This window comes from Trichechus manatus, unplaced genomic scaffold (genome assembly GCF_000243295.1).
Source record: "Trichechus manatus latirostris isolate Lorelei unplaced genomic scaffold, TriManLat1.0 scaffold00081, whole genome shotgun sequence".
Classification (NCBI taxonomy): Eukaryota; Metazoa; Chordata; class Mammalia; order Sirenia; family Trichechidae; genus Trichechus; species Trichechus manatus.
Window position 1 is genome coordinate 6,932,485 of NW_004444017.1, and position 11,421 is coordinate 6,943,905.

The 11,421-nt window shown below is 46.7% G+C and overlaps 1 protein-coding gene across 1 annotated transcript in view; it reads right to left on the minus strand.

Moving 5' to 3' along the window:
• MICAL3 (microtubule associated monooxygenase, calponin and LIM domain containing 3) overlaps positions 1–10,705 on the minus strand; it is a 216,887-nt gene extending 206,182 nt beyond the window's left edge. The window contains exon 1 of the mRNA XM_012556919.2: positions 10,527–10,705. The gene's annotated coding sequence lies outside the window, so the exon portion shown is untranslated. The remainder of the gene's footprint in view (positions 1–10,526) is intronic.
• Between the last annotated feature and the right edge of the window lie 716 nt (positions 10,706–11,421).

Below are 11,421 nucleotides of genomic sequence, written 5' to 3' on the forward strand. Positions count from 1 at the left end.
TCTCATCTCACCTCCGGACAGGAGCTGCCCATTTAGTCTCATGTATCTACTTGAGCTAAGAAGCACACTCTTCACGAGTATCATTTTATGTCCTATAGTCCAGTCTAATCTTTGTCTGAAGAGCTGGCCTTGGGAATGGTTTTAGTTCTGGGTTGACACTAACTTATCTTTTAAGACTCCAGCAGCACCTCCTCCAGGAACACTTCGCGGACCCCTCTCCTCGGCCCCCACTGCAGCCTATACTTACCCTCAACCCAGCTCTAACCACACTGCACTGCAATCATCTATTTGTGTGTCTGTCTCCCCAGCTACAATAAGATTCCAGAAGGCAAGCAACACGCCTTACTCATCTCCCAGCACCCAGACACTGCCTGGCACAGTGGTCATAAATACTGAACTCAACTCTAACCTGACTAGGCTGGCCTCCTCACTGCCCTGGAACACTGCATGCTCACTCGCAACTGAAGCCTTTGCTCATACCAGCCTCCTCATTTCACCTAGACAATCCTACCAATGACCCAGGACACAGTTCAGATCGCCCATGTGGACCCACGGGAGCCAGTGCAGACAGGGGTTTAAATCCCAGGCTCCTGTCACTCATGTGCTGCGTGTCCTTGGACAAGATCTTGACATCCCTGTGTCCTCATCCATGAGGAAGGGACAATAATGTATCATCCAGCTTGCAGGATTGACAATGTATGCAAAGCATCTAAACCAGTGCTCGGCACATAATAGATTCTAAAAAAGTAAGTTAACAGTTATTGTCCTTGTTTTCTCCAAATACTGAAGTCACACTGTCTGTGCCATTTTGGTATTTCATCGCTTTTCCTCTCCTTTTTCCCAGCTATTCTGTATATTCATATCGTGTTTTCTGAAGCAGGTAGGTTCCCCATGAGCATAGGCAAGGTCTTATACTTCTTTTGAATCTGTGCCCTATCCTAATATCCAGTAAGGTACAACATGTGGAAGAGGGTCCAATAGATAATTAATAAATGATTGACTAAAGTACTCCAGAAGTCCAAAGAAGTGCTAGGAATAAGAAAGGCAATGTGGAATGCCAGAGGATGAGGCAGAGAGTAAGGAGATAGAGAGCAGAAGTTGGAGGTGGGGTGGACTTTGGACGGTATTTTTACACTGATAGGAAAAGCAGTTAGAAGCCAGGAGTGGGGTACGGGACTCAGCTGAGGATCTGGCTGCTCAAGAGAGAGAGGCGCCAGCAGGAGGGTGAAATCTACCCCTTTGGAGCTGGTACTCTTACCCATGCAAATACTGCAAAGAAACCTGTTTCTGACTCATTGTATGGCATGGACTTACATGTGTTCCCCTGGAGACTGTCCCCTAGATGAAAGGAAACCCAAAACCTCGAGACTGCGTTCCCGTGTCATAAACACAGGTAATAACAGAGCTAGCTAACACTTAAGGTGCTCACCACTTGCCTGGCAGAGTTCTAAGTGCTCACACTCAAACAGGGTAAGTAGTCTTGTTATGTATGTTGAAGATGAGGCCTGGAGAAGTTAAGTTACACACACAACAGCACACACTAGTAAACTGTGCAATCCAGTTTGGTTCCAGAGTCCATGCTCTTAACAACTACACATTTTGCCTTTCCTAATCCAACTTAGCACCACTATTTACCAGCTGGAGTCCCTGGGTGATGCAAATGGTTAATATACTCAGCTGCTAACTGAAAGGTGGGTGGTTTGAGTCCACTCAGAGGACCTCAGAAGAAAGGCCTGGTGATCTACTTCAGAAAAATCAGCCACTGAAAACCCTATGGATCATAGTTCTACTCTGACACTCATGTGGTCGCCGTAAGTCTGAGTCAACTCAGTGACAACTGATTTTTGGTTATTTGGCAGGTGGGGGACAGTGGTAGTTCAGTGGTAGAATTCTTGCCTTCCATGCGGGAGACGTGGGTTCAATTCCCAGCCAAAGCACCTCATGTGCAGTCACCACTCATCTGTCAGTGGAGGCTTGTGTATTGCTATGATGCTGAATGGGTTTCAGTGGAGCCTCCTGCCCAAAACAGACTAGGAAGAAAGCCTGGTGATCTACTTCTGAAAATCATCCAATGAAAACCCTAAGGATCACATCAGTTTGATCTGCAATCAATCATAGAGATGGTTCAGGGTTGGGCAGCATTTTATTCTGTGGCACATGGGGTCACCATGAGTTGGGGACCAACTCGACAGCAGCTTAGATTTACCAGCTAAGAGATCTCAGGCAAGTCATCTAATCTTGCTAGCCTCATGTTTGCTGACCTGTTAAGTAGGCGTCACATGCTTACCTTCCCAAGATTGTTGTAAGGATTAAAGAAGATGATAGCATAAAGCATACAATATTTATAAAGTAGACTAGTAAGAAATTAGTTCCCTTCCCACCTTTCCTATGTCCCAATATGAATGAGGTTTTTAGCCAAATCCCCTGACCTCCTTTATTATCAGGCAACAATCTATACTCCACTCTGAATTTCCCTGCCTATTGCCTAGACCCAACCCTGCAAATATAGCCTAGCGAAAAGCATAAAAGGAGGACAGTTGCACTTGGAGTGCGGCAGCACAGATGGAGATGGCCCAGACAACTCCTGGCATGCAAATGAATACTGCATGAGCAGAGGCTGGCCCAGTGGGTGCTGCCAGGATGCACCCTGACCCCCAGCCCATGACAGCACCTGGCTTTGTCTGCCGCACCAGCAGGCCCAATGACAAACCCGGGAGGCTGCAAAGGCAGAGCCCAGTAACATCCCTGGCTCAGAGGCTGCATGTGTGGTAGTGGTGGGGTGGGAAGCAGAGGACAAGGCAGGTAAAAGTGACAGGTGGTCACTGCCACCAATGGTGGAAGATCACAGCCTGCCTGAAGAAGCTGTATATATTATAAGAGTAAAGTTTTAAATTCCTAGAGAAGGAATTCTGGTGCAAAGTTCCTTTAATGTTAAGAATTCAAAGCAAAAAAGTACAGATACACACTATTATATTTTGGGCATAAATCAAAATTTCCATATATCAAGTTTGCTTAAAGCAAGGGATACCTTTAAGCTGATGAACTCTTCTCTGGGGTCACTGGTCACAGACAGAGAGAAATCTTCATTAGCAGCATGTGAAAGGATCCTAAATGTTATTATTAAACTGAGTCAACACAATTAATATAGCAGGAGGCAGAGGCTGGAAGTAATCCATTTCCAGGAGACATAAGTAATTTCTATTGGAATGACCTGATCAAAGTGATCCAAAGGTCTTGGAAAGTAAAAATTAAAACATAAGCAAAAACTATACCTAAGTACATTCAGCAGTAAGTCCTATTAGGCCTCTTTTCTACAATACAGCAGCTTCCAAATATAATACATAACAAAGAGATAGTTAGGGAACAATGGAGGAGTAGGATAGGGGATGTGGAGAAATGATAGTTTGCTGGCCAACTCCTCTACAAGGCCATGACCTGGTCCCGAGGTCACTTAAGGGCGTGGTGTCATGGTCCGAGAACTAGAAAGAAGCCTTAGGGGTAATATAGTCCAAAGCAGCAATAAAACATCTCCATGTCCACTACTGCTCCCACGAGTTAGAACACCGGAAAGGGGCTACACATCCCCCTAGGAAGGGCTGCCCACCCACAGGAGCAGCTGCTGGGGAAGGACAAGCCAGTCCAGCCAACAGACAAGCAGAGATGGGCCTAACGCTAGCCTGAGGGAAGGGGAGGTGGCCCAGGCTTTTCTGTAACCAAGGTGCAGGGCTGGGCCTCAGGAAGGAACTACAAAGCGATCCTGTTTGCAAAACACAAACATTCCAGAAACAACAGCCATAAGGGGCAGGCAAAATCTAGGAATTCTCAATCCTGTGCACGTGACTAATAAGACCAAATTAATGGTGAATGTTTTGTTACATATATTTTCACCACAACAGGAAAAGAAAATCAAGACACAACACAATATGTTACTAGTTGGTAAAATCTGCTTATCACTCCATGTTCGGTGGAACAGTTCGTATCTAACCTCAGTCAAATGTTTGTCTTAGTATACAGCGTACCTTTCTATGCGTAAAAAACATTAAAGAAACACTTCCATACACACTAAAACTTCTTTAACATAATAATACAGTAATAATGTTTTGATGTGCGTCACAAAGTAGTGCCCATTTGTTATTACGAACCATTGTATGTACCTCAAATTTTTAATATAATAGGCTTTAAGGGGGTTGGATCGTAACTACAGGTTGCACGTAAGTCAGATGTTTGTAACCCAGAGACTGCCTGTACTGTATAATTGTCCATAGGCCCCACTTGTCTCAAGGTGCTTAAAATGCCAAAAGCAGAAGGTTGATTTTTTTCCCTACCTCTGCAAGGCTGGTTCTGAGAAAAGCCTATCAGTTTTGGAAACAAACTGACACATGCCCGTGCCACTAGTTAAAACACTTCCCTTTTCCTTTTTCACAGGGAAATAAATGACTCTGACCACATGTCATTACCAAACTGGGCAATAGGTTCTATTCCAAAAGTTCATTAGACAATTATTAACAGTGGTTAGGATCCCAGACTAGCTCGTTAAAAAATAAATAAATAAAAATCATCTATAAATGTAATAGCTGAGCTAGGACTATGAAAGGATGTGTTTGAGTTCTAGGTCTTAGGAATCAGAAACCCATACCATGCAAAAAGGAAGAGAAGGGAAGGCGGAAAGTTTTCCACGCCTTTCCTGGGAGCAGAGCTGTACTCAACATCTCTAGATCCCATGGTCCACCCGCCAGGGCCCTGAAAGCCCTTATATTGTCCTAAGGGTCCCCACTGGGAAGTCCACCTGGGCCTGTGTTTTCCTCCAAGTGCTCCAAATTACCTCCTCTGGCTGTGGTATTTCACATAAATAGCTCAAGAATAAAGGGGTGCGTGCGTGCATGTGTGTTTGTGTGAAACTGGGGGCAGGGGTAGAAGAAAGAGAGGGGTGACCACCAAGATGGCAGATAACCCTGAATAGGAATCTGCCAAAGTCGGTCTCCCTTAACTGGTCCTTGCGAGCACAATTCCAGAGCAAAACGCCTGAGTTTGAACACTGTCTTCACCACTTTCTAGCTGAGACTCGCCTCTCTGTGCCTCATTTTCCTCATGTGTAAAACATGAACCATAATAATACTTACCATGTACGACTATGGTGATGACTGAACCATACATGTCACCAATGAGAACAGCACCTGGCACACAGTAATTTGTCCCTAAATGTCTTCTGCTGCTGTTACTATTATCATCATTCTCATCATTATCCTGTGTTCTCCACTTCTTTTCCTTTTACACTCACAAACCCCAAAATTCTCCTAATCACAACAAAGTAGCTTGGTGGTGGAGGTGGGAGAAGGGGGGGTAGGAAGGGCCAAGTATTAGTTGGAATCTTGGAAGTCAGCTTTTTTTTGGCTAGGGACAGTCTGTGCTGAAGGTCTGTTGCTGTAACCCAGGGGGCTGCCGGTGCTAGGTGCTCCTATGACAGATCTCTCTGGGTCGCTCTGTTCCTCCTCCTTCTTCAGCTTCCAACACGGAAATGGAGAAGGCCCCCAGATGCAAGCCTCTATACTTAAACTGGCTACAGAAAAGAGGCACGGCAAGAGAGGGGACAGCTGGGACCAACCAAAGCTTCACTTTGCCGTTTACGTATCTATTATTTATTTTAAAACACCAAAGAGTCAGTAAAAGCTACTAGTTAACCGCTTGGCTATGCTCTTCCTCACCCCCCTGAGTTAACCAGACTGGATCCTTCATTGGATATACAATTAAATAGACACTTGTAGACCTATCTAATGAAGTCCCTGGGTAGCACCAACAGTTAAGCCTTGGGTTGCTCAACGGAAGGTTGGCAGTTCAAGTCCATCCAGAGGGGCCTTGGAAGAAAAGCCTGGCCATCTGCTTCTGAAAAAAATCAGCCATTGAAAGCCCTATGGTAGTACAGTTCTACTCTGACACACATGGGGTCACCATGAGTCAGAATCAGCGACGACAGCTGTTTTAGACCTATCTAATGCAAAAAGACTTATTTCCCAAGTTTCATTGACACACCAACACATGTCTGCTCCTTCCTCCTACGTGACAGATCCTGAGCTAGCACTGCAGAGGGATCAGAGCTTCAAGAAAAATTAAAAAAGTTGTTCTTACCAAGAAATTTAGTACTCAGCAGAAGTTCTTGCCCTCTGCTTCTCCCACCTCTCACCTGTACAAACCAACAGTCCTACTGCTTTCCCCTTCCTTAATCTGATTATTACCACCTTCTATTTTCTTTAAACTGTAGCAATTTTCTCTCCTCTGTGAAACTCCAATTCCCCTAATGACAAAAGGTCAATGAATTGCGGGGTTTGGGGTGACAGTTTAAAGCCCACCCTAAGAAGACAGCCAGTCAGATACAGCTGAGCCCCGCGAGGACAGGGATGTTGTTCCTGTCCACTGATGTACCCCAAGCACCCCGGTGTCTGACACCCTTCCACGGCACCCCCACCCAATTCCACGTGATCAGAGTTGAATTCTGAAAAGTGGAACCAAAGCTGACAGAGCAGGGAGGCTGGAGAGAAGGGGAAGCCCACGAAGAGTTTAGGTAAATTTCGGGAACAATATCCCCACCGTTCCCACAATGTACTTCGTTATCTGCAGAAGCTAAAGACCAAAAAGGAATCAGATTCTCAACTTTGCCATCTAAAGTAGAAACTGAGAGCCTTATCTGCTGCACAGATTTTAGCCCAAGTGCCTCCAGGTTTACAATTTCAAACAGCAGCTGAAGTAAATAAAGCCTGGGCACTAAAGCCTGCCCCTAGATTAGAGTATCACAAACTTCCTCTCTGTCCACAAACCGCTTCGATTCTCTCTGTCCCTATTCTCTCCATCTGGTCTTATTAAATACTTCACATTCTCCATATATAGGTGTTTTTCAGTTCTAATTATTTTTTCTAAAGTAATGACCCTCCACCTGGCTAGAGGAATGCTCCTGGCAAAGGAAAAGACCAGAGTGTGAAAACTGTACTGCAATGAAAAATAAAGCCCCAGTCCAACCACAGCCTATAGGCAGCAGCAACAGGTTTTACAGACTCCGAGGTCTGCCCCTTAGTCTACCAATAAAGCATGGGGGTTAAGAACACACGCTTTAACATCAGCCCTGCTTTGAGCCCCAGCCCTGCTTTCAGTCAAAAGGCTTTGTCATTTACTGTCACCCCTTTGACCTGGGGCCTCACCAAATCGGTTTATGGTCTGTAAAATGGGGATAATAAGTCCTACCTTGTATGTTGCTGTAAGGAATAAACGAGGTAATGTACATAAAGCACCCAGCACTGTACATACCCAAAAACCAAGCCCCTTGCCATCAAGTTGATTCCGACTCATAGTGACCCTATAGGACACAGTACAACTGCCCCATAGGGTTTCAAAGGAGCAGGTGGTGGATTTGAACTGCTGACCTTTTGGTTAGTAGCCAAGCTCTTAACCACCGTGCCACCAGGGCTCCAATTAGGTAATAGGTAACAAAAAAACATTCAGTTCTTCAAAGAAAAAGCAATACATAAATCCAGGGCATGATTATTATTAAAAAGCCACACCCAATATCCTTGTTGTTAGGTGCTGTCCAGTCGGTTTCGACTCATAGTGACCCTATGTACGACAATTATTATGGGACATAAAAAAAACCCACTCCTACCCGGTAATGGTTCTTAGTCTTTCAAGAACATTAGGTTTGATAGGCTTTTAATCTGTCCATAAGGAGTCTACTGCAAGCAGCAGACAGTAGGAGGCTGCTCCTTGCAAAGCCCAGCTCAGAGGCAGAGCCCATCAGAGCTAAGACTCTCGGCCCCGTCTACTGGTCAGGCCTTGCCCACCTAGGACTGCTTCTTGGTGTCAGTACCAGAAGCAATCAGGAAAGGCTTATGGTTCCACTTGGACATGCTAAACCAACAACAACCAAATCCAGCAGGACTGCTCAACAGACTTAAGAAAGGGTCAATTCGGACCATTTACTCTCCCGTACTTAGTGCTGTAAAACCTTCTCTAGGATGCACACCATCCTTTCTGAAAAAATGCAACACACAAGCCAGGCGGAAGAGCTCAATTTTTTCCTTGTTTGATTTTTCCTTCTAGATCAAAGTTTGAGTTTCATTTTTAATCTACCATAAAAAACATTAGTTTGAGTAGGGAGCCGGAGGTTGGGGGGCGGGGGGGGCAAAGAGAAATAAGGGGGGCTAATCTTCGTAATTAAGAAGAGAGCGTGCAATCAAAACTGCAACATTCCCAGGTCTCCCAAACACGAGGAAAGGAAAAAGTTAATTACACTTATTGATCATCTACTATGTGTCAGACACTATGCTAAGCATTTTACACATTATCTACAAAGCCTATTTTGTCTCCCACACCTAGCCAAACCCAAACCCATTGCTGACAAGTCGATTCCAACTCATAGTGACCCTACAGGACAGAGCAGAATGCTCCATAGGGTTTCCAAACTGTAAATCTTTATGGAAGCAGACTGCTACATCTTTCTCTTGCGGAGCAGCTAGTGGGTTCCAACCGCAGACCTTTCGGTTAGCAGCTGAGCACTTAACAACTGGGCCACCAGGGTTCCTTCTCAAACCTAGAAACACCATGAAATAATCATCACTGAGTGGGGACTATCCCAGATGGGAGAAAAAAAAAAATCACAATTCAGTAGTCAAGCTTCAGACATTTCTTATGTTAGTGCTGATAACATAAAAAGGAGCCTTGGCTGACGAACCAGGTGCAAGTTCTAAAAGATTCTTTTCAAGAAGAACACCCAGACCATGTCTTCCCTAAAATTCTGGAATTAACCATCAAAACCTGCTCATTTGTATTATTTAATGTACTAACAAAAAAGTTTAAAAGTTTTTACTACCTGGAATGGAAGAAAAACTCACTCTAGGGCTAAAATAACCTGGGCCACATTCTGGCCCAAGGACATTTGACAAACATGGAATTTACAATGTCCTCTTAAAGGCTCTTTACAGATGTGTCCACAGAAGAAGGCAACCACAGCAATAAATCGGCATCTGTATGACCAGGTAATGAGAGGGCAAAGCTTCCTGCTGGCAGTAGCTACTTGAAATAAGATGTCTTTCTCACTATAAAACCTAACTCATTCTCACACCTGGGATATGAGCCGTCATCCTCAATGACTACGTAGAAAACTGTGAGATGAGACCAAATAGACATTGGTGGCCTGATGTTTAAATGCGATTCTCTCCATCCACATCCCACTAAAAAAGAAAAAGATAATAAGCCCTAAAAACACACTGTCCACAACCCACCTGCATTAACCCACTTGGCATAAACCATTAATTAATGTCTGTTTTATACACCAACATTAAAAGAACATAAATGTGGTCTGTATTCTTGGAAATACTTTCTCTGCAATCAGACTCTAGAGTAAAATCAACCAAGATATAGGGCTGGCCTGTGCCCCTTAATGTGATGTGGTGCAGAGCCTTGCTTGAGGGGCCTCATGGACCCCTTCTTCCTAACACACCACTGTGAAAGAGCTGGATGATGTGATGACTAGTTTACAATCCGTGCCAGGCTGAAATGCCAGAAACCCGTGACTCTAAGGCTGTCACTGCATCTGGCTTTCTGCTAAAACCAGGCAAGCCTCAGATGTGTGTACATGGCTCCTCAAGGTGAATTTTAAACTAGGAATTTCCAACGTACCACCAAGACGTCCCATAGCGCTGTACCACCTTGTTGGGCAGTTAGGGAAAGGGTGGCCATAGATAAGAGAATGGCTGCCATCACTGTCCTCACTGCCCCTGCCCCACACTACCACCAAAATAAAAGGAAAAAGCACTTCAGCGTTCTCTCACGGCCACCTACCCATAACGACTTCAGCAACCTACACTCACAGACCAGGAAGAGAGAACAGGATTTACCCGCTAGAGGCTGGTAATCCACTTCACCGTGGCGCGACTGAGGTGTCCCTAGGACCCCAGCTCGACTGGAGGCCAAATGGCCCCCCGGAGGCTAGGCTCCAGCGGTAAGACATTGCGCAGCTCCCTCCCCAAGCCTCTGGAGCTCTGGCCCTGGTCAAGATGAGATCTTCGTTCCCGCTCCCCAAAGCGCCTCCCCGCAGAACACCTAATCTAAGTCCCTCTCCCTCCTACTCTCACAAGAAGCTGGAAGCCTCCCCTGGCTTCCCCCAGAGCCAGCGTGCTCTGGAGCACTCGGACACGCACGACCGGAAGGGACCGAAAGCCCAACTTCTGGAGGTCAAGAACAGGGGTCAGGCAGGGCCGGCGAAGCGCGAGGAGGGGGCTTCCTCCTGGCCTCTAGTACCCGCGAGGGAAAGGGCTGGAAGGGGCCGCCAGAAGGCGGCGCCAAACGCCCACAGAGGGTCCCGAGCCCTCCGAGCTGCCCGGGCAGGACGTCTACAGCCACATGCCCCGTTACAGCGGCCACCGGCTCCAGACTACACGCCGGGCCCAGCCTGGAGCCCTGGAAAGTCCGAGCTCCGGGAGCGGGTGGGATGCGGCTCCCCGGAGCGGTTGGGGCCGGTCTAGCTCACGGAGCCCCGTCCTCACCTCCACTTTATGCTCATGCTGGTGTGTGTCCTCAGCCCCGGCGTCCCCGTGGCCAGCCCGGTCCGCCGAGCCCTGCTGTGGGCTCCCGCAGCTCCGCAGCCCCAGCGTGCCAGCCCACCTTGTCCGGCGAGGGCAACAGCGGCCGCAGCGGGAGCAAAAGCAGCGGCGCCGCCGCCGGTGGCTGGGCGGGCACATGGGAGGGCGGGGGCTGCGGCCCTCCAGGTCCCACCACTGAACCCCAGCCTCAGGGGCAAGTAGTCCAAGTATGCCTATGGAATTGGTGCGTAATTCCCATCCTTAAGGACCCTGTTGCTACCTACCGGCCCAGACTTTGCCAGAATCTCGTGGGTTATGTACAAAAGGTAAATAAATGAGTTGTTGCCACGCCCTTCCTCCTCTGTACCCCCCACCGCATGATACATATGGTACATTCCTCAAAGCCCAGCGGGAATGAGAGAGAGAGAGAAGAGTTGATTGGTTGGGAATCTTGGACGGGGGCGAGAAGCCACACGAAATGGCCAATGGAGAAACACGGTGGGCATATCAAAGTCGGCCAGATGGGGAAAGGAGAGGATGCGTTTAAAGGCGACTTGTTTATTGCTCTGAATAGCCGCCACAAAAACAAAACTAGAATTTTCTTCCTGATCCTATCCAGATGGGAAACAAAGAGATTAGGGAGTCCTCAAGTTTTTGGAAGAGGGAGCTGAAAGAAAATATAGAGAGAATTGAACCAAGATATATCTGTGTGACCTTGGGGAGGTAACGACCTCTCTGCCTGCGTCTCCTCATCTATAAAATGAAGATACTGGACTAGAGGTGATCTCCAATGGCACTTCCAGCCCTCGTATGTTTTGACCCTATGATCCTTTGCGTGTGATTAGCAATATTTGCATAT